At 46.5% G+C, this 24,597-nt stretch overlaps 1 protein-coding gene across 3 annotated transcripts in view; it reads left to right on the top strand.

Moving 5' to 3' along the window:
* The window catches only part of LOC135943975 (irregular chiasm C-roughest protein-like), a 126,030-nt gene that overhangs the window by 34,507 nt on the left and 66,926 nt on the right, over window positions 1-24,597 (top strand). For 2 of the 3 annotated variants that reach the window (XM_065490645.1, XM_065490644.1), the window contains exon 2: window positions 508-579. The gene's annotated coding sequence lies outside the window, so the exon portion shown is untranslated. The remainder of the gene's footprint in view (window positions 1-507; window positions 580-24,597) is intronic. The other variant, XM_065490646.1, reaches the window with a different exon arrangement.

Raw genomic sequence — 24,597 nt, 5'->3', positions numbered from 1 at the left:
AGATAATATTTCCTTTCAGCGCGAGGCAAATGGAAAATCGGGCGAGCAGCAAGTGTATCGCAGATTTTCTCGGCATTAGAGCAATAAGCGCGCGCAGTTTTGACGCCGTTCAACGGAGAGGGAAGAAAGAGCGAGAGAAAGAAAGCCGAGTATCATTAAAGCTTAAAAGTCTGCCAACGCCGAGAGTGAGCAAAAGCAAGGCGCGCGGAAAGCGAGTGCAAAAAGGAGCGAGCGAGCTAGCGCTTTGATTGTAGTCGAAAGCAGAAAAGCGTGTAGTATGCGACTTAGTGAAAAATCGTGATCGGAGGGTGGGCTGCAGCCGAGCGTGTTTCTTTCTTTCTCTCTTTTCCCTTTAATATTAAAAATCAGCCGGCCCATGAATAGTTTCGTCGTCTTGTGCGAGTGTGTGTATGTAAGCGCACACGTAGAAGAACACGGAACCGTTTTGTGTGTTATTGATTGGCGCGCCTTGCGTGAGTGTAATTATGGCTTTTCTGTGTGTTTCAGCAGTGAGGACCTGACTGCTGACTGACTGCCCCGGCCTCACTCTCAACTCTCAGGCGCAGCCTGCTTTTAGAGGTGAGTGCATGTGAATTCTGCTACACCCGGCAAAAGGTCACGTCCACGATTAGATCGACTTACGAATACATACACACACCGTAAACCGCTGTTTTTTCTCGCGCCCCCACCCCCTCTTTGAAAACGCACACGCCCAAGCAGGTTCTGCGTGCGGAAAAGCTGCTTTTCATTCGCGACGCGTGTAAATACTCCGAAAAACAGCAGACACTGGCGGAGCAACTTTTTATTTGACGTTGCCCACTCGTTCGCCCAGCCAGCTAGACCCTCTGAGTAGCCCAATAACTTTGGTGACATCCAGGTGCTTGTTTAATGGGGGTGAAAACGTGCGCAAGTGCTGTGCTGACAAGTTAAGCAAATTGTTCAGACTCGCAAAAAGAGACGACTGCTGGGAATCGGAAAAGACGGTTAATGAGTTCATCCTAACATTTTTCATACACTGCTCTGCAGAAAACAAGTTCTTATTTATTTTTGTCCACATTTTTTTAATTTTTATAGAAGTACAGTCAAGCCATCTCTCTATACACGAGTGGGCTGTATACATTGCATTATTCACAGCCGTTAAAGGCACTTGGGCAATGAAATTATTTACTGGGTGCATTCTGCGAAAGACAAAGTTCAGTTTCAACTTGCGGATATTGTGGTGTAAGCGGAGTAGTTGGTGCTCGGAATGGCTTAAGCCGTTTTCTTGTAGCCGAGTCGGTCCCGGAGGAAGTGTGTCGTGCTTAGTAGGAACGAATTTCCTCTCCTCCATCTGCAGAGCAGTATCAGCACACACATTTCCATCGATTGCCGATTTCCAGCGAAGAACAAGCACGCATAAGTTATCGGCCGAGGCTGGTGGCGGCGGCGGCCTTGTTGACTTCGGTCTGGAGCGCGCGCGTTTAAGGCGCAGAAGAATCCGGCGTCGGTGTCGATGGGTGCGCACCGGCGCTGTTTCGCGCGAGACGAGCATTGTTTTGGTTATCGGATCGCTGGCGGTGGAGACATGCTTTCTCCATTAAAGCTGCACAACTGGGCACACACGTGGACCTTTTCCCACGTGCCAGCGAGTAATTACGCCAGCCAACCGGCCGGTCTGCCTCTTTTTGCCATTTGTGCGCCTAACCTAGCTCGAGCGAGCGAGCAGGCAGGCAACCGGGTGGGTGTTCGAGTGATTATTATTATTTCCATCTGCGCGCCGGAATTGCGGGAAATGAGGAACACGGCTCTCACTCTCTCTCTCTGCGCTCGGCAGCCCCGTTTGCGCGGAATTATTGTAATGAATTGATGGGGAAACTTTTTCCAATTGAATCCAATAGGGAAGGCGAGGAAAACGCTTCCGTCGCGAGTGGAAATTAAGATGAAAGTTGAGAAAACAACTTTTTTCGTTCTGCTGGCAAATTCGAGCTGAGTGATTGCTGTTCTCAGTTTGTTTCATACTGAATGACTTGAAGAGAACAGTAGTTGAAGTTCAATAATAATGAAATTTTTTATTCTTATATAAATTTGCCTGTCTGAAACCTCTTGTATTGTTTATTTCCTATGAAGAACAAGACCATTGCACTATAATTATTTTCATTTAAGGCCAATTATCGGAATACAAGCATATAAAATATCACAAAGAGCGTTCCAAGGAACAGAAAAAAACTGAGCATCTCAAGAAAAACAACCGATATCCCGGAAAAGGGCACGCAGCATGAAATATTCATGGGTGCACTCGCTCTACGCCGGCACTACCTTTTAAAACACATTGTCAACCTTCCTCTCTTTCTGCTTTTGTCTCTGCCGGTATCCAAATAGTAATTTAAAGCAGCTGAGCACACACGGTCGGTCGGCGGCGGCGGCGGCGGCGGCGGGTGCGTAGCCGTGTGTTTGTGTGCGCCTCCCACGGCTCCAGTGCAGAGCGCGCGCAGCAGTCGCTTTGTGAGCGAGACAGGTGCAAACAAACCTAGCTGCCTCTCTGCCTACCTCTCGCTCGCTATCAGGACACGGTGCTGCGCGAAATTAGATTGTGGCGCGTACCACGTTAAATTCTTTGTTTCTCCCCACTTAAATGCCGCGGCGGGGTCAGGGTGCGCGAGCCGGATTATGTTGGCGTTCCAATTTTAGAAGACACGGCTGCGCTGGAATAAAGTAAAAAGAGGACTCCAGAGACGCGACCGTGCGTGCGCGGCTCTCGTTTAAATTTTAATTTGCGCGCAAAAAGAGTGCCAAACTGTCTTTTGGGACGTTTATCAAATAAAGGGTGGTTAATTGTGAGAGGCAAATTAAATTTGAATTCGCTCCTTTTAGCTTTGATTTAATTATAGTAACTTCCGAAAAAAACATCAATATCAATTTCTGCAAATAATTATTTAGTAAATTAATGAAATTCACTGACAGTGAGATAAATCTCATGTTTACCCAAGAGCTGGAAAACACTAATCAGACGCAAATAGATGGTGCTTAGATGAAGCTCCAAGTAAGCGTGTAATAAGGGTCGCAAATAAATAGCGCCGCGTTGTTTCTAGCTCTGCGGTAGCTGGCAAAAAGCTGACGGACACTTCGACGGCCGGCCAATTTGCTCGCTGCTCGTCGCCGAACAGCCAAAAACACCGCGCCCACCCTTTCGACAGAGTACGCGTTGATTTTTTGCCGGCGCTAATCGCACACCCCCTGTCGTAGCAGCGCGGATAATAGTTTTTGTCGGCGGAATGCGGGAGTCGAGAGAGCGGCGTTGCAAATCCGCACGCAGCAGCGCCCACATGACAATGAAAAGGGTCACCGAAGCAAAATTATTCGCGGGCCTGACGCAAAAAGCCGATCCAATTAGGCGGGGGGCCGACGGGGTTCGATTGAAATTTGCCGATAAAAGAGCGGCGGGCAGAAGGCACACTTTTGACCCTTGTTGCCTTTTGCCCAAAATCAATCAGCGGCGCTGCAGGCACAAAGCGGCCCTTTGAGCGTGTCTCGTAATTCAATATTGAGTGTGCGCGGCGCACGCCCGCCCGCTGCAACAATGAGCGTCGCGATGATTAGAGAGGGCAAAAAGCAGCTTTTCATTACTGGAGATGATTGGCCGCCGTTCGGCCGGCTGGAAACTAGAGACCCGGCCGTTGCCGTTGCCGTTGCCGCCGCTGCCGCCGCCGCTGGGCGACCCGACACCGCGCCGCGAGCCTTTCTTTCCGACCTGCCTGGCTGCGGTCACTCGGCCAGCCTAGACAGCCGCTCCACTTGCAAAGCCGCACTTCAGCCTTGTCATTCGAACTTGCTTCGCAATTTCGAGTCACTTTTCGTTCGCTCTCTCTCCCGCTTTTTGCCGGGTGCGCCGGTCCATCGCTTTTTGTCTGCGTCGTTCGACTGGAAGTGCCAATGTTCGATGCCAGATTGACCAATTAGGACCCAAAAAGATCCTTTTGTCATTCACCAACGGCTTTTTGTCTGCAGTAATAGCTATTTTAGGTTTGCTTGAAATGCACTATTGTCTCGTCATTTCTCTAAAAATGTTTTCTCCATTAAAAAGATTGTGGTACTTTCTATTGACGCTCAAATAAATAAGGCACCTGCTCTTAAAAATGCGTGAAAGCTTGAATGAGCATTTTACTGTCCCACTCCAAGTCTGTTTCCTTGTCAAGCTCTTTAGGATATTTTCCTTTACACAACACTTCCCCGCCAAATTTTAAAGTTGCAATAATTGTACGTTAGATTCGATTATAATCATGTCTATCTAGTAAAGAAGGCGGATCATGCCACTTAAGATTTTTAACATTTCAGTGCTAAAAAAAATTGGTGAAAAACATTTTATAAAATTATCACTATTATAAAATAATTGATTAATAAACCAGTAGTAGCTTGAGCTTGGGCATGCTCATGAAAATGGAACAGGTCTACTTATTGCATTCATTTGCCGGACAAGAAAGTTTAGCTAATCGCATTGTCTGGGAGAGCAGAAATACGGGGACCAGCCATGCGTTGGAAATATTGGGTTGTTTGGTCTTTTCAACACAGAAGCCGTACACGGTCGACCGCTCAAATGTCTGCGCGACTATCTGCTGCAATCTTAGACCTTGTGATAACCTCTGGTGTGCTAACTGCCAGCCTCGGAGGTGCGCACTTGCGGAGCTTCTCTCTGCGCCCCCCTGGCTCTGGCTGCCCGCCCGCCTCGATCGCTATTCACGGTGGTTTCGGGGCTGCCGCTGCTGCTGCTGTTCTTTATCACTACACCATTATCGAGTGCGTAATAAATAAACGGGCGATGATACGCACCCATATCCAGTGTGTCAGCGGTGGGAGCAGAAAAATATGACGACGGGGGCTGCTTGCTGCCTGCTATGCCGGCGGTGATGCTCGCAGAAAAAATAAACCGGCCCCAATGTACTGAATATAGGGTCGGAAAGTTTAAAATATTTATACACGAGCGCGGGCGTGCACACGCGAACGCGGGAGAGCAGAGAGCGAGAAAAGGGATGAAATAAAACTTTTTAAATTGAATCAAGTGCCTGACTTTTATCTCCTTTGGCGCACAGTCGCTTTTTTAAAATGCATTTTCGCAGTTTTGCGCGGAAAATTTGTAGGCCTGGGGTGCTCGGTATGGCGGCGCGTGCGAGAGCGAACGGCTGTTCTCGTTGGTCCTTTTGAAGAGGCTGCTGGCTTGCAGACAACTTCTCCGTGCGAGGCGAAAGAGGAGTGTGAGTAGACTGCACTGGCCGCGGTAATGAGTTTTCTCATTATTATCCTCATCGTCTTGAGCGAGCTCCACCTTGGCTGCGCCGCCGAACAGACAGAGACAGAGAGAGAGGGAGCCTTAATGTTAGAACAAACTTTTCGAATTCTACTCCGCCCGAACAATTCCTCGGGATAATTATCCTCTTTGTCGCGAGTGCATAGAATCCAGTGCTGGTGCTCGTCCCGCCGTGTCATCAGATATTCATTAACTTTTTCGCCGTTGCCTTCCAGGGCACAGGCATTAGCCGCCGAGTGTTGGATTTCACTTTCCGAATCCGATCTGATTTGGCTCGATATCGATCGTGAAAAATGACACCGCGTTTCCAGCTAGGCTGTGTTGTGCATGCTCTCTGCTCTCTCTCTCTCTCTCCGTCCAAACAACAAAAAAAACTAGAGGCCGAAGCCTCAAAGGCACGAGCAATTAAATTTAATTACACGCACGCCGTCTTTTTAATCAGTGTTTCCCATTTTCGGTCTACATAATGCGAGAGTGAGTGTGTGTAGTCGTTAATGGTGATTGATGGACGAGTTACGTGCGCTCCATTCTGTCTTTTAGCTGGCCAACTTTGTAATAATATTTGGTCGAGTTGAGAAAATTTGGGCAGCGTCGTTATGGAGCGCGTCTGAAATTAGCCGAGCGAGCAATGGGGTTACGAGTATGTGTGTATATTATTCCGGCCGAAAACGAGGGGCTTCTAAATTTGTTTGTCTTCGCCCGTCATCACTTATTTACACAGCTCTCGGCGCGCCTCATTATTATACTGAATAAATAATACTCGTCGTGGCCTCCTCACTGCCACGATTAACTCGAACACGCTGATGGCGAATTCACTGCGGTCGCCGAGACTCTGGCCTGGGCCTGGTCCGTCCGCGTGCAGGTGCTGCTCGAAAGCGACACCGCGCCGAATGGATTGTTTTATACGAGACACGGAAGAGCGGGTGGGCGAGTCGCATTCATTTCGAATTGACTCAGGCAGAAAAATGCGATTCGAAAGTGTGCTTGCTCGAGCCGATACTGCAAAACTGTTCGCGTGTTGAAACCCGCTTTACTCTTTGTCTTTTTCTCTCTCTCTCGCTCCCTGGCGCCGCTTTTTCAATATTAAAACGTTATACCTACCTGCTTACGCTCGACCGACGCAGCAGTATGTAAATAATTCAGCGTGACACGAGAGAGTCGTCGCGAAGCGGTGGAATTATACTTGACTCGCAGCGCAAAGGAAACTCCACCTGCTGCACGCCGAAATTCGCATCCACGGAGACGAATCGCAAATCAATCGGATTGATTCATTTGCAGGCGTGTGAAAATAGACATCCATACTCTCTTTCTCTCTCTCTCTGTTAAAGAAATTATTTACGAGCCTCATCACGGTGATACTTGCCAGTTGTTTCAAACAGCCTAATTGATTATTTCTAGAATTAATATCAAGAAATTTCTGCTATTTATTTGAGCTTAGCATAAAACACTTGAAATGTTCCAAACGTATTTGCGGTATTTGCAGAGTGGTCTCTTAAAAGAAACTGTCAGAAGAATGATCCATAATAGCAGAACTGGTTTAGTACCTTCTGAAATACAGCTCTACCAATCGCATATTTGTGGCCAGACGGCACAAATCTCGCATTTCTCCCGCAAACCAAAATGAAATGAGAAAAATTACTGCTTCACCATCTTATAGCCTCTGTTGTCTCTCGGAGAGAAACTGCGTAGGCATTTAAATTTCTTGAGAAAGTTCAAGCGATAATAAGGGGGAGTATAAATTGAAAACGCATTTTTACCAATCGTGTCACGCACCGAGCATAAATCAAGTCCCAATTTCCAGCACTCGCCGCTATTGATTACCCATCATTTTTCTGCTCGGCCGGAAAGAAAGCGAAGAAGAATTTCCAGCTCTTCATCGAGAACGTGTGTGTGTGTGTGCTGCTGGACGGTCATTTTTAATTAAATAATGATGCGTGGCCGCGATAAATAGTGGGAGGAGTGATTAGTGAGCCCCGTTGGGTAAGCTGCGCGCGGCAAATTGACTGCTCAAGGAACCCGGTGAGAGATGATCGCTATTATTAAGGTAAACAAGGAGAAAAGAGCGGCTGGCGAGAGTAATTACGCTGGCCCTGCTCCTCCACACGGGTGGTCCTGCCGAATCTCTCTCTCTCTCTCTCTCTCTCTCTCTCTCTCTCTCTCTCTCTCTCTCTCTCTCTCCTCTCCGACTCCTGCGCGAGATGCTGCCGTGCGCGTGGTGGAAAATAAATTTATCGACGGCCGGAACAATGGAGAAATCACTTTTTATGGACTCTGATTGTCTTGTTGTGATTGCGGCCTGGACGAGGATAAAATGGAACCACGCGGACGGGCATACAAAAGGAGGCGCCCATTGTTCCAGATTGCGCCCCATTGTGAGCTGCCATTCGCGAGAATTAATAAAAATCCATGACGCGGAATTATACGAAGATGTGTCTGTTGATATGAATGAATATTGCACGCACTCGAGTGGGCGGATGGAAAGAGCAATTCATCAACACGGTACGAGCTTTTATTTCCCTCATCTATTCTCAGAATTGTTTTCGACAAACGGAAGACAGCGTTTAGCAGATTCGTCAATACACACTATGCGTAGGGGTGGATATTAATGGAATCATTAGTTTGGGTGTTTCCACAAAATTGCAAGACTGTCGAGGTCACAAAAACTACCGAGTCGCAAATAAATCAAGTAAATATGGCGAGCTACGCCTGTCACAAGGAAAGATTTTTGCTAAAATCGTCGTATTACTGTCATATTATGAGTTGATTAATAAGTGAAGCTCCTCCAGCTATTGTTTTTGCTCAAGGAAACCCTTCCTGGACATATTAGCTTGCCAAAAATAATATTCTATAAAGCACTATACTTGAGAACGATGTGTACACGTCAAATGAGAAGCAGCAGTGATTTGCATTTAGGGCCTGGGGAGACGAATACACGCAGTGACGAGCGCGGAAGCAACCCTACAAAATATTTTAATTAATGCCCCTGCCTGAGGGAAATTGTTTGCCGTCGCCGCCGAATTTAATATCGCGTGGCAGACTCGAGCGGGAAATCTTTCAGCCGAGCCGATTCTAATGCGCATCGTCGTCTTTTAATATCGGAATAGTTTCCATCTGTGCGCGAGCGGCTGCTTTGATCGATGCGTAAACACGCACTTGCGGCCCGAGGAAACAATTTTTAATTCTGCCAGCCAGCGGCAGCAGCGGCAGCCACCCTCCGGCACCTTTGCTAATTTCCATGCGGTTTCCTCCCGCAGCGACGGCAGGAATTTCGAGAATATTGCACTGGCTGGGTGGTGCCGCCGCCCGAGGAATGGCAGACGACGTTGCTCTTCGCGTGCGGTTTCTCGGGCCAAAAATGAAATTACTCCGCCATGTTTAGCTTGAAAAGCGAGCAAGTGTGCGAAGAAGGAATAACGCGAAGAAGACATATGCCTCCTTTTCGCAAGTTGACTCGACAAAAATGTAACAAGGTGCAATCATCGGTGAATTTTCTGCCACTGAATCGAATGTTCTGAAAGACTTCTGTTATTTTAAAAAAGTAAAGAAGTTTTTATTTTATTTTTAAATCAGCAAACTGCTGAACATTTCAGACTACGTTCATTTATTGGATTTATTTGTGATTTTCCATGATCTTTCCTGCTGATTAAAAACTAAAAAAAAATTCTCTCCAAGGCAAAGATTTTTTTCTTGAGCCGATCTGAAGACTCTTGTTAATATGAATTAATATTTTCGAAATAATTAAAAAAAATCCAGCTGTCGCCAAAACGAAAATTAATACAGACAGTGTGCCGTTCTCATGCACGACACATACTGTTCACACTGTTTGCTACAAATTTGTTGCCGTCCTGCTTCCTTTTCTTTCACTGCCAGCTGGAGCATATGTGACCACGGGAACAAACACGTACGACACCGGCCGCGCGCGCGACGCGATCTCTCTCCGTGTATCAGAGCGCGCGCACGAGATGCGAGTGTTTTATTATTGGCATAAATAACTTTTCCATTTCCGCGCCGGAATGGCTTGTGCACGGCGATAAATTTATTTTCTATACGTATGTGTTGCTGCCCGCTGCCGCCTCTGTATGTGTGTCGTTTGTATATGTGTGTGTATCGCGCGCCGCTATACCCCGGCGAATAAATAAAGAAAAATGGGCCACGTCTTGGTGATAATCACACTTACGTGCTCAACACTAGTAAACGGATTATGCAGTGGAGGCGTGGTGATTTTTGCGTTTCACGCTGGATCAGATTTCGTTCTGGTTATGAATATCTACCAAGAAGGAGCTATAGAGGGGAGCAGGTTAATGTATTTTATTGCCTGCTGCCCAGGTAAACAAGATGGAAATCGAATCGTTTCGTGGAGAATAACTCAGCGGGAGAGACATTTCATCGCGGTGGCCTTTCTCGTCAAAATCAACGCTGACCCGTAAACAAGTCATCACAGGTCGTGCAATACAACTCTGATAGACAGTCACGAGATCAGGTGCAGACAAATAACAGAGGATCAAATTAATGGCCAAAATCTATTTTGATGGCTTGTGAATGCTTATCTAGATTTATTCTCTTCGAATTTGTAAGGCTTTCCAAGCAAGGCTTCCTATTTTGTGTGGTATGTTTAGATTCTGTTTTATTAATTTTCGCGCTTTGAATGCAAAATCTCAAAATCAAAAGAAATTCAATATCGTTTAAATTCGCCTCAGCTTGTTACGCCCTGCATTAACTTTCTTAGACAACGGATTTTATCCTTTGACGTGCGTTGATTCATTACGCGCCTCCTGCTCATTTACACCTGGAAAACAATACCCTGGTTTACGGTATATCAGCGTTTCGCATCTTTGCTGCGGCTTTCGACCGTATCGCAGTTAGCCGCCTCTGTCATCTCACGCCTTTTTCATCACAAAATTCCCCGTGTGAAACATGAGATGATTTCCAAGAGAGAAAGACGCATCCAGAACCGAATTTTACACGACATGTTATAAAATAAACAGAGAGAATGTAGGCTGGATGTAAGAAACCAAGGAGACTGACTGCATATTCAATGCGTGTCGCGCTGTGTGTGTGAGGGATAAAATTTCAAGTGCGCACTTTATTTTCCGTGAGGCTGGCTGAAACCAAGCACCCGACCGTCCCCCCAAATTAGAGCCATTGCACGGGTTTCTCAATCAAAATAGTGAGGAGCGTTTTCTCTCAGTTTTAATTTTCTACTCCTGCTCAGGGTAAGCGATACGTTATTTATTTCGCATCAGCTGAGCAGATAGGGTTGCACTCGCCTATGTTTCAAGGGGAGAACGCCGCATACACTCACGAACCTGCAGAAATGTGTGTGTGTGTGTGTGTGTGTGTGTGTGCTAGCGAGAGGTGCAATAAATTATCGTTTGATGTCCTCCAGAGCTGAGCTCTCTTCCGCACCTGCTCTTGTTTTCACTCAATCCTACAAATTGTTGGCTCTCGCCAGAGCGAGTTCGCATTTGCCTGCTGCACTCTGGCAGACAAAGGCGTGAGCCTAACTTCGTCCATTTCTCTCCTCCCAACTTTTTTATATAAAAATATTTTCCACGCGCACCAGCCCATATATGAACAGCAGAGAGCCAAAGCACTTCAACATCTGCTGGAAATTTCATTTCTCGTCCTGCGAGTGAGCGAGCACCACTTTCCCCTGTGCTCTCTCTTTTATATTTTTTTTTGTTTCTTGAGATTTAATGTCACGGAAAAAATGGCAAGCCGAGTGATGCAGTTGGCAAAGTTTTTTGGACTAGGAGACGGAGAGAGAGAGAGAAAGGGGGGGGCTGGAAACTTTATGTTGAATGGCACGAATTTTCTTTGGAAACGCACAAACAAAAAGTTTAGAAATTATCCTTATTTTTAAAGAGGTAGGCGTTTTACGAGGAAACTCGATTACGATCTTGTCTCGAGCAATGTTAACTTATATTTTAAGCTAACAACGTAATTTATGTTATTATTTTGACAGAGAGCTCGGTTTGTTTTGGAAATTATTCCCGACGAAAGTCGTTTAAATATTTCAGTAGCACCATTAGGCAACTTAAGCGCTTGTGTTTCCCTGAGCTGTTAACGCAAACAGCTATTTCATTCCGATTGCTCGCAAAATCCAATTTCAGTTTTGCAATCTCGCGTGGATAGCAGGTTGTGAATTGCGTCCGACGTCGGAATTTCGATTTAAAAGCTGGGAAAAATTCCGCCCTGTCTGCCGCAGGCAAATCCAACGGAAAGGAGAAAGAAAAGAGCAGTTAGTGGCGGTCAGGAGTGGAGCCTGCTGGAATTTGTCCAAAGCGAGCGCGGCTGCTTTTTCTCCCTGCTGGAAAAGCAAAGCGGACAAATCCTGAGATGTAGGCAGTTTGCATAAGTCGCTCTCGCATTTGTCTCTGCCTGACAAAGGTAAAGCAAATAATAGCTGCCGCGGCGATAATGCCACACACACGCACACACATGGTCCGGGCGGGCGGAGGGAAAGCTTTTAAGAGAGCAGCCAGAGAGAGAGCGAGAGAGAGAATCAGAGCGCTAGGTGCGTGTGTCATTTGTCACGAGGAGCAAAGTGCTGCTCTTCCGAGCGCCGCGTGCGACACTCACATATTCGCGCGTAAATAATTATTGCCGGGTGCATTACTCTGATTAGCGCCTGCAACATTTCTCATCGTGCAGAAGGCAAAACAATGCGCACCGGCGCCAAATTTGCTGCAATTACGCGTGATTAATTCTCGCGCGCTTTGCCACCCGAGAGTTATTGTTGCTCTCGCGACTGATTTTCCGCGCGCGCCCAATTTGCAGCCGAGCAAGCTGTTTCTTAATTTATTACACCCGCGCCATCGCTATTAAGTGCGAGATTTGGCGCGCCACTTAGGCGAGATTGTTGCCTCGAAGGTGCAGTGTGTGTGCGCGAGAGAGATTCGCGTGCGTTTGTCTTGCCGCCGCCTCGCCCAGCACAAGAAGATACCACGTGCATATATATTTCGGAAAGAAGAGCGGCCATAAATTTGCGCCTCTCTCGGGATATGAATTTTCAACTAAGAAAAATTGCCAGCTCTCCTTTGCGGAATGGTGACGTGCCGAGCGAAAAATCTGCCATGTAGCAAATTTTTGAATGAAAATAAACGAGCGGAAAAGAACGAAACACTGTTTCCAGAATTTGTATGTGAATTTATTAAATAAAATCATAATACGCTGCAAATTTGTATGTTTTGCTTGTTTATCCAAATTGAAAACAGGTTTATTTCATAAACGTTGTGTGGTATTGAAAATAACCAGCATGAAAAGGTCGCCGCATTTTATTTTTGAAAGCCCTTTCCAGTTGCTTTCGCTCTCTGTTTATTAATATACCAAACATCAGGGCAATTTGCTCCACGCGTTCCATATATAGTTTTTTCTACCTGCGCATCAGCGTTGTTTGTACATATATAGCGGTGGTTTCATATAAACAATGTGTATATTTTGCAGCGGATGAACCGCATCTTTTTTTTCGCCCACGGTGTGCTGCGTGGGATTATTTTGTGACACACAATTACAAAGCCCATTCATGAGCAGACGAGGCTGTGGAAAAATGTAAAAGGTCGCTGGATATTTTTCCTTTTTTTCGCCTTTTATTGCGCGTGGTTTGGCTCTCGCCTCTTTTTTGCAATTATTGTGCCGTTCGACTTATCTGAAATCTATATTCTTTTTCCTGAGAGAGAAATTATCCCTGCAGTCACGCAGGCTTTATTTTATATCGGGCAATGCTCATTTCAAAGCGGAAGAGAGAAAGGTCGCTTGGGAAGAATTATTTTTTGGCCTCGAGGTTGATTTTCCGATTTATCAATTTTGCACAGTGAAGATCCCAAACAAAGAAGAAAAAAAGGCGAGATCGTTTTACGGCCTGGCATAATTCGGGGTCGAACCGAAATTTTTCACTGCACCCTCGAGAGCGAGCCCATCGTCGGCAGGAAGCGTTTAATTAAAGTAATATACGCGCGGACTGGCCGACTGGCTATTTAGCACAAGTTGCTGGCAGTTTGGCCACGAGCAGGTTGGCAGGCCGCTTGCCGAGCTCGTTCAGCATGCGCAAGGCCGGAATGTCCCTTTAATGCCGTCCTAAAGCTGTCTTCGCGCGAGTGAAACACCCGAGAGCAACCAGCCACCCAGCCGGCGGCGGGAATTTCATTAGTCGGCCCGACGAGAGTAATCGGCCGCTCGTGTGCATATGCGCCGCGAGTAATTTAATTATAAGATATATGCATAATCGCTGATCGATTTCACCCCGGACGAAATTACTCTCTGCACAGGGCGAGCTCGAATGTTGGTCAAGGGGTGTGAAAAAATCAAGACCCAATTTTTTTAGCAGTCGAGGAGGGGATTTCTATGATAATTAAGATGCTCACTCAAATTTGATTTTTAAATAAATTAATTTTTATGAAGATAAAAAGTGTTAAAACCTACCACCATTTGCCTTTCTTTTGATCAAGTGCAATTGATAATCCGATCCTAAAGATAGCCAAAAAAAAATTCATAAAGGTTTTGTATTTTTGAACATCACACGTATCTGAATATTCAATTTTTGAAATGCAACATTTTGTCACATCCCCATTCCATTCGATCGAAAGCAAACGCTAATATTTTGCGATGTTCCGCCGTGTTGATGCGCGCAAAGTGAATTATTTATGTTTTGCAAAACACAAAGGCTTTTGTGTGTGACACACGATATTGCACACAAACGTTGTGTGCGGCTGGCTGGCGCTTCACTGTTGTTGTTTTGCGCGGCAATAAATATCACTTATTAATTCGATTCAAAGGCAAATATTTGCCGCGCCGATTACATGCGGAAAAAATGAAACGTCAGCGGCAGCCAGCCAGCGAGCTAGCCAGTGGACCCCTCCGCCCCAGCCACCCCCTTCCGGCCGTATTTGCGTGTGTGTGGCATTAAATTTTGCTGTCACGCTGCCCACATCACTTCCAGCTTAATTAAAAATGCGCGTACTGCAAAGTTGCCGGCTTAACTGTCGGCCTTTTCCATCGTCCCCGCGCGCGTCGCCGTAATTAGGCAGGAATTCGCCGGAACGTCAGCCCGTGCGGAGCGCCGCTTTTAAGTGAATTAAACGACGCGCTGGCCGCGGTCGATTCTTTTCAAAATCAATTTCCATTTGCATATGCATGCACGCCGAATCCGCCGCGCTCGCAATAATGAGCGCAAATTATTTATTCCGGCCTGCTGACGTATTGAAATGTGGCAGACATGTGTATGCAAATTTAATTGATTCGCAGTTTCTCGCAGTGGAAATGAACGCGCCAATTTTATAATCCCTCTCAAAATCGGCTAGTCTGCAAATCGAGCGGCAGCATTTTTGCCCAATAATTGATGCTGAATGCGAAATGCGCGGCTTTTGCATGGGGTGAGCCGATTAATTCAATCCAATTTAGCACATTAGTAATTCAGTGCTTCGTAAAACTTATATTGTGCAAATTCGTATGCGTTCGAGCAATAATGAATTTCTGCTGAATCAAATTGAAAACTTAAAAGAACTTTAATTCTGCAAATCATATTTTTCGCATGTAATAAAAAATTAAATACATTGAACTAGGAGGATTGGGAAGCACGTAAACCCCGTAAAACACTTTGCTTTTGTGTTTGTGAAAAAATTCCCTTTTTCAGTTCAGCTAAGCTGCCATAGAAATATTAATGCGTATAGAGCGCTCGCTTGGAGCGTAAAAGAGTCAAGCCGCGCTGAATGCTCAAAGTTTGGATATTCCGGCTCATTCAGTGAACAGAAGTTAGCGATCCAGATAAAGTCAAGTGTTGTGCTGCTCGATTTTGTGTGGCTCGAGAGCGACGGCGGGCGGCATACACTCGAAAATAATAAAAATTGCCACTGCTGGCTGGTAGTACACAACACATACGAGTGTTGGCAGCAGCATTATGGGGCTATTAGAAATGTCAAGTGTGCGTGGCACATGCCCGCGCGCACCACCGTCGCCGCCGTCAGAGGAAAATAAATATTTGCAGCGCCATGTGCAGCCAGGCTGTAATGGAGGCAGTGCACGTGGATCGGGTTACAAAGCCGAAACGTTTCTTACGTAACATAACAGCCACCGAAACGTGTGTTCAGCACTTATAATAAAACAAACGGGGTCGACACGCGGGGGCCGTGCAGCAAATGTGTTATTTTTATTTGTCGGGGGTGCGCGCGCGTTAATTGATTGTACGGCCGGCCGACGGCCGACTAGTTAGCTGCTGAACAGGAAGTGGCTGAGTGAGTGTGAGTCTTGTTAGCGGCCATTTCGGATTCATTCGAAACGCAATGCGGCTGCGGCGGCGGCAACTCGCCCTTACTTGCATAAGTTTCTAATTAAAAATGTGTCAGTTGCATGTGTCCTGCGAGTATATTTTGACGTGACTTCTGCCAGAACTGCTGGCGAAACAAAGCCAAACGTACGTGATGTTTTCCGCCAAGCTGCTGCGGGTTAATTGATTTTTGGCGGCTTCTGCCATGGTTTCAATTCTGACGCCGTCCGACATGCTAACTTTCGAGACGCTGTATTTTCGACAACAAGTTCGCACCAAACATTCCACTCTTGGCTTGGCTGTGCAAGTTCGCAACGCCTTCTTAGTCTGGTCCTCGTAATGAATAATGAATATGCCAACATTTCGTATGGAGAGTAATTTGCTTTCATACTGCTGTGTAAAATTTTAAGCAAAATATGCACGAAGCCAGTTAATTTTATTGGCGCAAGGAACAAGTGCAAGTTGAATTTACTGCGATGAAATTTCCTCATTTTGCAGGTTTCCCTTGGCGTCAGTTAATTTATTATTCAAATGAACAATATTTTCCAATGATTTTATACCGGCTAGACTACATTTTCAAAGAGGCATAAAATGTGCTCGCATTTTTATAGTTTTGTAAAATAGGCAACGTGCTCTGCACCTCGGTTACGCAGGCAACGGCATACCTCTGGGCATTTGAAATGCGCCAACCGAGACTACTGTATTTTATTTCTGCTCCGTCTTTACAACTGCAACGCAATCAAAATTTTTATTGTTTTGTTCCGGGAGAAACTTTTGACCCCCAAATTTCCCTTCTTCATTCAGAGTTAAAATCTGACTGTTTATGTGCGAATTCAAATAAAACTTTTTACAACCCCTCTTCCAGCCCAGCCGTAGCAACATTTCCAAATTCAGATCTCCTTGGAAGTTTCCACAAGTTAATTACGTGATATTCGCACGCCGGCCGCTCGGCGGTGGTGCAATGCAGCTCGCGCGCGCGAAAGTTGTAATTCCACTCTTCGCACCTTTTTGCCGCCGGTCCAATTCCGGCCGTTGGTCCGCAATGATGCAGGCAAACTTGGCGCACTTTTTGTGCGTGAACAGGCGAGAAAGAGGAAGGGCGGTTCGTTTGTTACAATTTGCCGCCCCGGTCTCTTATAAATATAATAAGACCTTGCTCACTTCACGTCCTGAAGGAGTAACAAAAAGTAGAAATTTTACAGCGCAGCCTGCCGAGGGGGCAGGACGGGCGGGCAGGCGGGCGGGAGAATGAGAGCAGGCGGCAGTAGTTTTGTAAAATATCCCTGCAGCATTTCTTTTTTGCGTGCTCAGCAGCAACGGGTGAAAGGGGGAAACCAAGCAAGAACCTGTGTCACCGGCGATTAGATTCGCTCGCTCGTCGTCAGCCCGAGAGTTGTCTCGACGTGGTGTTTTATTATTATTATCATCACCCTCGCTGCTCTCGCGCGCGCACTCCTTCCCAGTGGATGAAAAGGGAAAGAGGATCTACGAGCCTTATTATGAGGAATCACAGTGACATCCGCGCCGCTGTTTACGTCGCGATATGGAGACGGAACACGCCCGCGGGACGCAGCTCGGTGCGCGCGCGATCATTCGGCGGAGGACTCTGAAAGTGAAAATAAAATAAAAAGCAGCAGAAAGACTCGGGTATAAAAGTTTTAAAACCTCCCAACGGAATCGAGTGCCAAACAAGCATCGCTACGCGCGCTGCGATAATCTGCATACGGCACTTCTTGTGTCTGGCTTAATGTGCGCGCCGAGCTGCTCGGCGGAACAGTTTCAGGCAGGCAGCAGGCGAATATGTTACGTGTTTGTCTGCCTGTGATGAGGAGCGACGGCGGTGGCAACACGCATACAGACGACGAAAAAGTGCGAGATCGAGTGGGAAAAGGAGCAAAATTCGTACATTCGCCGCCTTGGCGGGTGGGCCATGATATTTCTACGCGTGTCATCGGCCTGTCAATGCAGGGGCAAAGTTTTATTGAAATTGATGACGTATGACACGGGACCGCGCTGGTGAATATGTGTGCGCGCATTTTTATATTCGCTCCAGATGGGGAGTTTTCCTATCGCATCTTCGTTTTTATTCCTTCGCCTTCTCCGGCTTGTGCGCTGCTTTTTCGGCTCCGAATTTTTAAGTCCTTGTGCATTATGCAAGTGCTGCAAATGGAAAGGAAAATGCTTTTAGCTCGGAAAATAAACACAAAGGCGCTAGCGACTGCTCTTTGAACGAAAACAAACGCAGTTTGACTTTTGAAAGTGCGACGCGGGAGTGGTAGGAAAAATAATTAATTTTCACGCGGCTTTTGGGCGTAAGGCAAACATTTTTCTCACTCGCTCGCTCACGCTGCCCGCCCCCCGACGTAGCTAATCAAAATTGGATTAGGGTCGTCTCGTTTTTCACGTGCTAGATTCTTTTTGCCGCGCACGCAGACAAACAAACGCGCTCATTTGTAGCAACTGGAAAAACAACGACCGTAAAATGCAACCCGCGGCGATGCAGCCGCACATTGCTGAGTGAGAAAAGACGTGGCTCTTTAAATTGCACTGGCTGGTGGTGTCGATGAATAAGTTCCTCGCGTCGGCGGTACAAAACTCATTACCGCGAGACTGTCAAAGGGGAGTGCCGAGTGCAACAGATGCAAGCAGTGCACCCTTTCTGTGACAAAGGCACCGGAAGTGGCGGCGAGGCGGAGCTGTTCTTGGTGTACACTCACTCAGATTTGCACCGGAAGTTGTTGGAATACAAGACGAGGCTTTTTTCATCTCGCGGCGAGGCCGATAACCCTCTTCAAAGAGAGTTTTTTGTATATAGTTCATCGCAGCCGCCGCAGGAGGTTTCTTGTGGATCTATATCGACCCCTCTCTTTTCTTTCTATTCCTTTTCATTGATCAAATCAGCCCGTCTCAACAATGACCGGATTTTTCTTAAGCTCACTAGACTCTACTGTTCTCTTTCTTTAAAAAAGGGTGCAATCTATTCCCCAAATGAAGAAAGAAAAGTCTAATAGCTTTCCGCACTCTAGAAAATGAAAGAAAGTCAGCAGCCTCTTTGCATTCGGATACCATCACTTGAGCGAAAATTTAATTTTAAGTGCGTGCCCCTCGAGAGTCATCGCTCACGCAAAAAAAGACTGGCGCAGCTCATTAGCGACGCAGTCAAGAATTAAACGCGTCGAAAAGCGCGAGAAAAGCAGCTACCAAAAGCAGCTTTTCTTTTCACAAACATGGCTGTTGAATGATAATCATCAAGAGGGTGTTCCATTAAGGCCGCAAAGTAATACACCTAATATTTCTCTCTCGCTCTTTTCTCACTCGCGCGAGCCAAATTGATGATGAAAGCTGCACGGTTCATTCCGTTTAAAACGAGGCAAAAAAGGGTCGGAGAGGGAGCAGCGAGAGAGAGAGAGAGAGAGAGCCCGTGCGTGTGGTTTGCACGCGCGTTGAGCGAATTTTCACACGCACGTTTATTGCTTTTGCCTGCTCTTTTTGCCCAACATTTCGAGGTGGATTTTATTTTTCGGGCCAGTGAAAGGGAGAGAGCAGACCCGCCTGAATAATTAATCAAACGCGAGCAGCCGCGCGCGCGATATTCGCGCTGCAATGATCCGCCGTCCGCCGTGCGCTGTGTTGGCAAGAAATTGAAAAGTTTCGCTTTTCATAACTCGACCAGAAAGTTGACAGCAGCCGTTTTCCGACCGACGGGCCAAGCAAGGCCTCGCCAAAGTTGATTCTGTTGTGGTTTGCGTGCAGCTGCTTCGCAAACCGCACGCAGAACGCTCAAACAACTCTCCAGCCGAGTGGCGAAAATGCCGCTGGAAATTCTTGTTTTTTCCCCTGCACACACCCTCTTGCCTAATTGAACTTTATTTATTCATGACACTGGCGTGGAATTTACTTGGAATCCGGGTAGCCAGCGTGCGGATCAAAAGTTTGCGTCTGCTGTCACTCTTCCGAAAAGTGTCGTCAAACTCTTGAAGCGGAGATAATAAAGCTTCTAAATTTTTCAGCAAAATTACGTTTGACGGTGCGACTCGCGCCAGAAATAGCAATTTTCCCATCATTTGCTGAAAGAAAACGTGCTGGGAAATGTTACTCTCGCTGGAAAAACTCTGGTTTCGGTTTACGGACAAAGGACATTTAATTGAAACCTCTCAACCGATATTTATTGTGGTTTAACTTAATTACATATCTCTGTAGCGTGCAATTCGACATTACGTACAAATTTTGTGTTTAATTCGGAGGCAAAAGCGACCGCCAGTTAATTTTCCAGCACGTTGACCATAATCAAAATGCAGCATCAACAGAGAGAGTCTCATATCTCTACAGTTAGTGTTTCCGAGGGTGGAAGAGGCAGGCAACCGACTTGCCGCGCGCGCTGCAGCAGGCCACATTACAAAGAGCAAATAGCTATGGTGTGCAAGCCAGAAATGTGTGCTGCTCGGGCTCCATCTCTCGCGAGTTGATTATTCTGCTTATTGTTCCCCTTTGACTGGCGCACGTTGGCTCGTAAATATAGCGCGCAGTTAGAAGTAGCAGGTGAGGTGAGAGCAGGGCGTTAGAGAAGCAAGGCCCCGCCGGGGTCCCGACCGCTCTCTGCAGATGAGGCGGATGTGCATTAAGAGGCAACAACAACAGATGTAAATATTCGCATAATCTGATTAAACACTTGTTCGTAATCCGCTCGCTGCAGCGGCAGCAGCAGCGTCGGTGCTATGTGTGTGTGTGTGTGTGTGTGTGTGTGTGTGCGCGCGTCGGCGAACGGCTGGCTTATCTGGCGGCTAATGCCCGGACGCTATCACCGCCTTCCACTACATCAATTCCCAATTACGGCCCGGCCGATGCTCGCCCGCGCTGCGAAAACGCCCGGCAAATTGCACTCTGCGCGCAAACATTACAACTTTTTGACGATCGCCGCCGCTACGCTCTTTGATTGCGTCAGCTGACTTGACGATTCCGACTTTTTCCGCTGCCACCGATGCTGATGCCAGTCGCTGCTTTTTCTGCTCATTAACAATAAGCAGTCGAGCTCCCGTCGAAGTCGAATATTTTTTGGTACGAGTTTCAAAATGTTTCTCAGATAACGAAATGCATTATTATTTGGAATTCATTAAGCAGCAAACTTTCCATTAGTAATGGGGTTGTTTTCAATACGCGACAAACTTTCTTTCATTTCTAACGAGAAAGGCTTGACGTGCGATTTTTGTTCTTTTCGTGTAGCTTTTGACAGCCAAAATTTTATAACAATATAGTCGTAAAGTAAAAATTCCGTTTATACTTTTGGGAAATTAAAGTGTGCAAAAGGGAGTCTCTGAAGTGGCGTTTCAATGTCTTAACTTTTGAGCGTCAGAGGACGTTTTCGAGAAAGCATTCAGAAGATATTATGCTAACCGTCCATGTAACGCGATTCCCTTGAAAATTTGTTTATGGCGCCGTCAACTTTGACCTTCTCTCGGGCAGGAAAGTCCAATTATTTCGGGAAGTAGTTACACCGCAGCTTCCGCCAATTTTAAACCTACCTCCTCGTGACATTCAAATTACCATAAAAAATGCCCACGCGGTCGTTTGACCTTTCGATGCTCTTGTTGAGTGGAACAAGCAATTTTTGTTTGAGCGCGCGGTTATTATTAGTGCGGTGCGGCAAGACGCTTTCGGCGACGCAAGAGCCTGAGTGTAAAAGTAACCTGATACGAGGCGCCAGGCATCGAGTAGGTGCTCCAGAGGCAGAAACAGCGCCGAATAAAAGCAATCTCGTCGGTCGCGTGGAGCACACGCCCTTTTCTTCGGCCCTTTTCTCCGCTTTCGGGCCAAAAGAGAAAAGCGGCGAAGAAAAGGCCGGGCGACGGTGCAAGTCGAGTATTTTTTGGAGAGCAGATGCCGTGCATTGTTTTACACGAGCCACTTTACTCTTTTGTCCGGTACAATGCCGGCGCGCGCGCGATATTAAATGCAGCGCCCCTCGATCGCGGGAGGCGGTGGCGGCTTTTCTAGTGTGCGAGTCCAACATTGTGTGTGTGTGTGTTACACTTTGCAGGCAGGAGAATGAGCGAGCGGGCGCGCTGCCAAGAAATAACTCGTGGAGCAGGAACAATGCAACCCGCATAGCTCAGGTCCATTATTGCTCTGTGTGTGTGCACCCACGACCGGCTGTTAAAAATAAACCCGCGCGCGCCCTTCTTCTTCTTCATCTTCTTCCCTCTTTCTCCTGACAAAAATCTCATCTGGTGCGTGTGTGTGACCGGAACGCCTCCAGGGACGTATCAATTTGGCCGATTGCGGACTTATTTACGGCCTCTCTCGGATTTTCATATCGCCGCCTGGTCAGCGCCCTGATTACAATTCCTTTGATTCCGTGCGGCTGCGCCTCCCGTCCCCTCAAGATCCCGTAAATAAAATAAGTCATAAATCATTCAGACTCGGCGTGGGTAAATATTGTCTCAAGGAGCACAAACAGAGTCGGAAATTGGTCGCTCGCCCCTTATTCGATGGCCGGTCTGTTTACTCTCAAGCCGAGTTATTACCGAATTAGGCTTTCTAAGAGGGCCCACTTGAAAATATTGGAATGTATATTTTAATGCTTTGCATGATGCGAGGAGTGTGTTTTGTGTCATGCCCGCCTCGATCTATAGTGTGATTAATGATCTCCCGCTTTTGACGTTGAACACGCAGCAATTTAATACTTTTGCTTTTGTCTCTGTTGCAGGTATGTAAACACGCTCCAAACCACCACTTTTACCATTTCGATCACAGCCAGATTCAAGGTAAATAAAACATAGAAATGATTTATTTCCCCTCATCATTTCATGCAAAACACGGGTTTTGAGGTTATTAGTATTTAAAATAAACGTTACATATATAAATTCTCCATGATGGTCATTCAAATTGAGGAATTCTAAAGGCCGTGATGGAGAGGAAAATATGTCAGAATGATGGAAATTTAATTAATTCAGCTCTACTACCATTTGGAGGTATTGGGAAGTCACTCCCAATATTTCAAGTACGTCCCTAGTTTTGTGAAATTTAGTTCCACAATTTATTTTATTTTATAGACCACTAAAATCTTTATAAGTGCTTTATAATCGGTCTGTTGCACGGCTCTGAAGTTGAGTCACATGGAAAGCAGCGTAAGAAGAAGTAAAATTTAATTGCGCAGTGGATGAAGTTTGCGAATGCAGTCGCGCTGGAAGGAAAAATCTGGGGCATTTATGCGGTTTTAACGGCTACGACCGAGAGCAAATTGCGAGGCGAAGGGTCTGGCCGCCGGATCGCGTCTTAAATTACAGTCCAAGGTGTTGCAGACAGGCAGGCGGGCTTTCTTAGCAGCGGCTATTAACACCAGGCAGCCACCGAAAGTTCTGTGTGCGCGCGCGAATATTTTTACATGCCATTAAGGCGAGAGCAGCGGCGGTGGAACTCCCGCACACGCGTTTCACTTCGGTTGCCTGCGTGCGAGAGTGCGCTGAGAAGAGGCTGCGAGACAACTCGCACGGACCGACCGCCCGACTAACCAACCAACCACTTCTCTTTGGAGCACTGCCTGCCTGCCGGCCGGCCGGCGTTAATTTTCGCCGTTTATTCCGTAATGCACATAAACTTGAGGTGAAATTAAGTAGTTAGCTGTTAACTCGCGCTCCATCCGTGTAACGGCGCACCCGGCCGGTGTAATTCGAGCAGCCAGCCCTTTTTTCGCCACTGCAACTCAATTCCGCCAGCACGCCGAGCTGCTTTTAATGACTTTAATCTATAAAATAATGAAAATTGCGCTACATTCTCTATCGTCGTTAGGCCGGCTTCGGTCTCTAAACCACCTTTCGTGCTCCCCGCGCTGTTATTAATGCCTGCTGTTTAACTGAAATTAAATTTTTACGGCGCCGTTGCAAGCGAACGGCGCCTTGAATAAATTATTACTTTGAATGCAGCTTCGCTCATGGTACAAATGACATCACGCTCGGCTGATTGTGTGCCAGCGGAAAAATCTGCACTCGATTTTTCTCTTTCAACGTTCGCCCGCCTGCAGCACAGCACGCCAGGCAGGTCGACCGTCAATCAATCACTCAATCAATAATTTTGAAATGCCGCCAGCATTATTATTCATTCGTGTACGCCATGGGCGCGTTTGTTGCTCGTGTGTTGTTGTTTTAATGAGGATAGTTAACGCTGCAATGCGATTAATTCCGCCAACAATGCATGGATTCCGTCGCTCTCGTCCCACCCCGCGCTCGTTCCGCTCGTTATCGGCGCACCAGCAGATAATATCAAAATGCACAGCCAGTTCGGCAACGCGAGCACTGGATTATTTTTATCCATTTCTTTTATGCTCTTGCTTATCAAAGGAAGCACATTATTGGAAATGAACTAGGTCGCGACTAATGTGCTTGGGCTAGATTCAAACTGTCCGCATTAGCATGCAAAATGGACATTGACTCCAAATTAAACTGCGCTTTTCACGTGAATGCAAATTTATATTACTTTTCTCTGCAGAAATTGCAGCAGGTCGTGTTTATTAAATCACTGAATAGATAAGTAGGAGCAATGAAATTTTTGTTATTTTGTCATGGCGCTGGGTGAACCCTCACCAAGCCACTGGACAAAAACTGGCTCTTGTTTCCGCTTGAATGAGTACGAAGCGAGGGCAATAACCGAGCAAAAAGCTGCAGACAGGCACACACACCAGTGCGGACGCATTTTGAACTTCAGAGAAGGTTCAAGCATGTACTCCCACAACGTTTTTGTATAATCCAATGAACCAACTGAAGCGCATTTATCAATTATTGGACGTAGGATATCCGGAGTTACTGATTTGATTATATCTGGTATATAAGCAAACATATATATTTCAAAATTTACAGAATTTCCCGAAAAAAATTCTCAGGAAGAAACAATTTCCTATAGGCCGACTGGGTGAATGCGGAGGCCTACAGCCGTCAGGCAAGGTGGCCTTTGCGCGCATCTCTCTTTCTCTCTTTCCTTTGCTTTGCTTTCCGCTCTCCTTTCAGCGAGCACCGTCGAGCGTGCATAATTGACGACGGCTAAATATAAAGTGCCTGCAAAGTGAGCC

The sequence above is a fragment of the Cloeon dipterum genome, chromosome 4, assembly GCF_949628265.1.
Source record: "Cloeon dipterum chromosome 4, ieCloDipt1.1, whole genome shotgun sequence".
NCBI lineage: Eukaryota > Metazoa > Arthropoda > Insecta > Ephemeroptera > Baetidae > Cloeon > Cloeon dipterum.
Note: the sequence above shows the minus strand (reverse complement) of the source record. Positions and strands in the feature narration are given on the sequence as shown.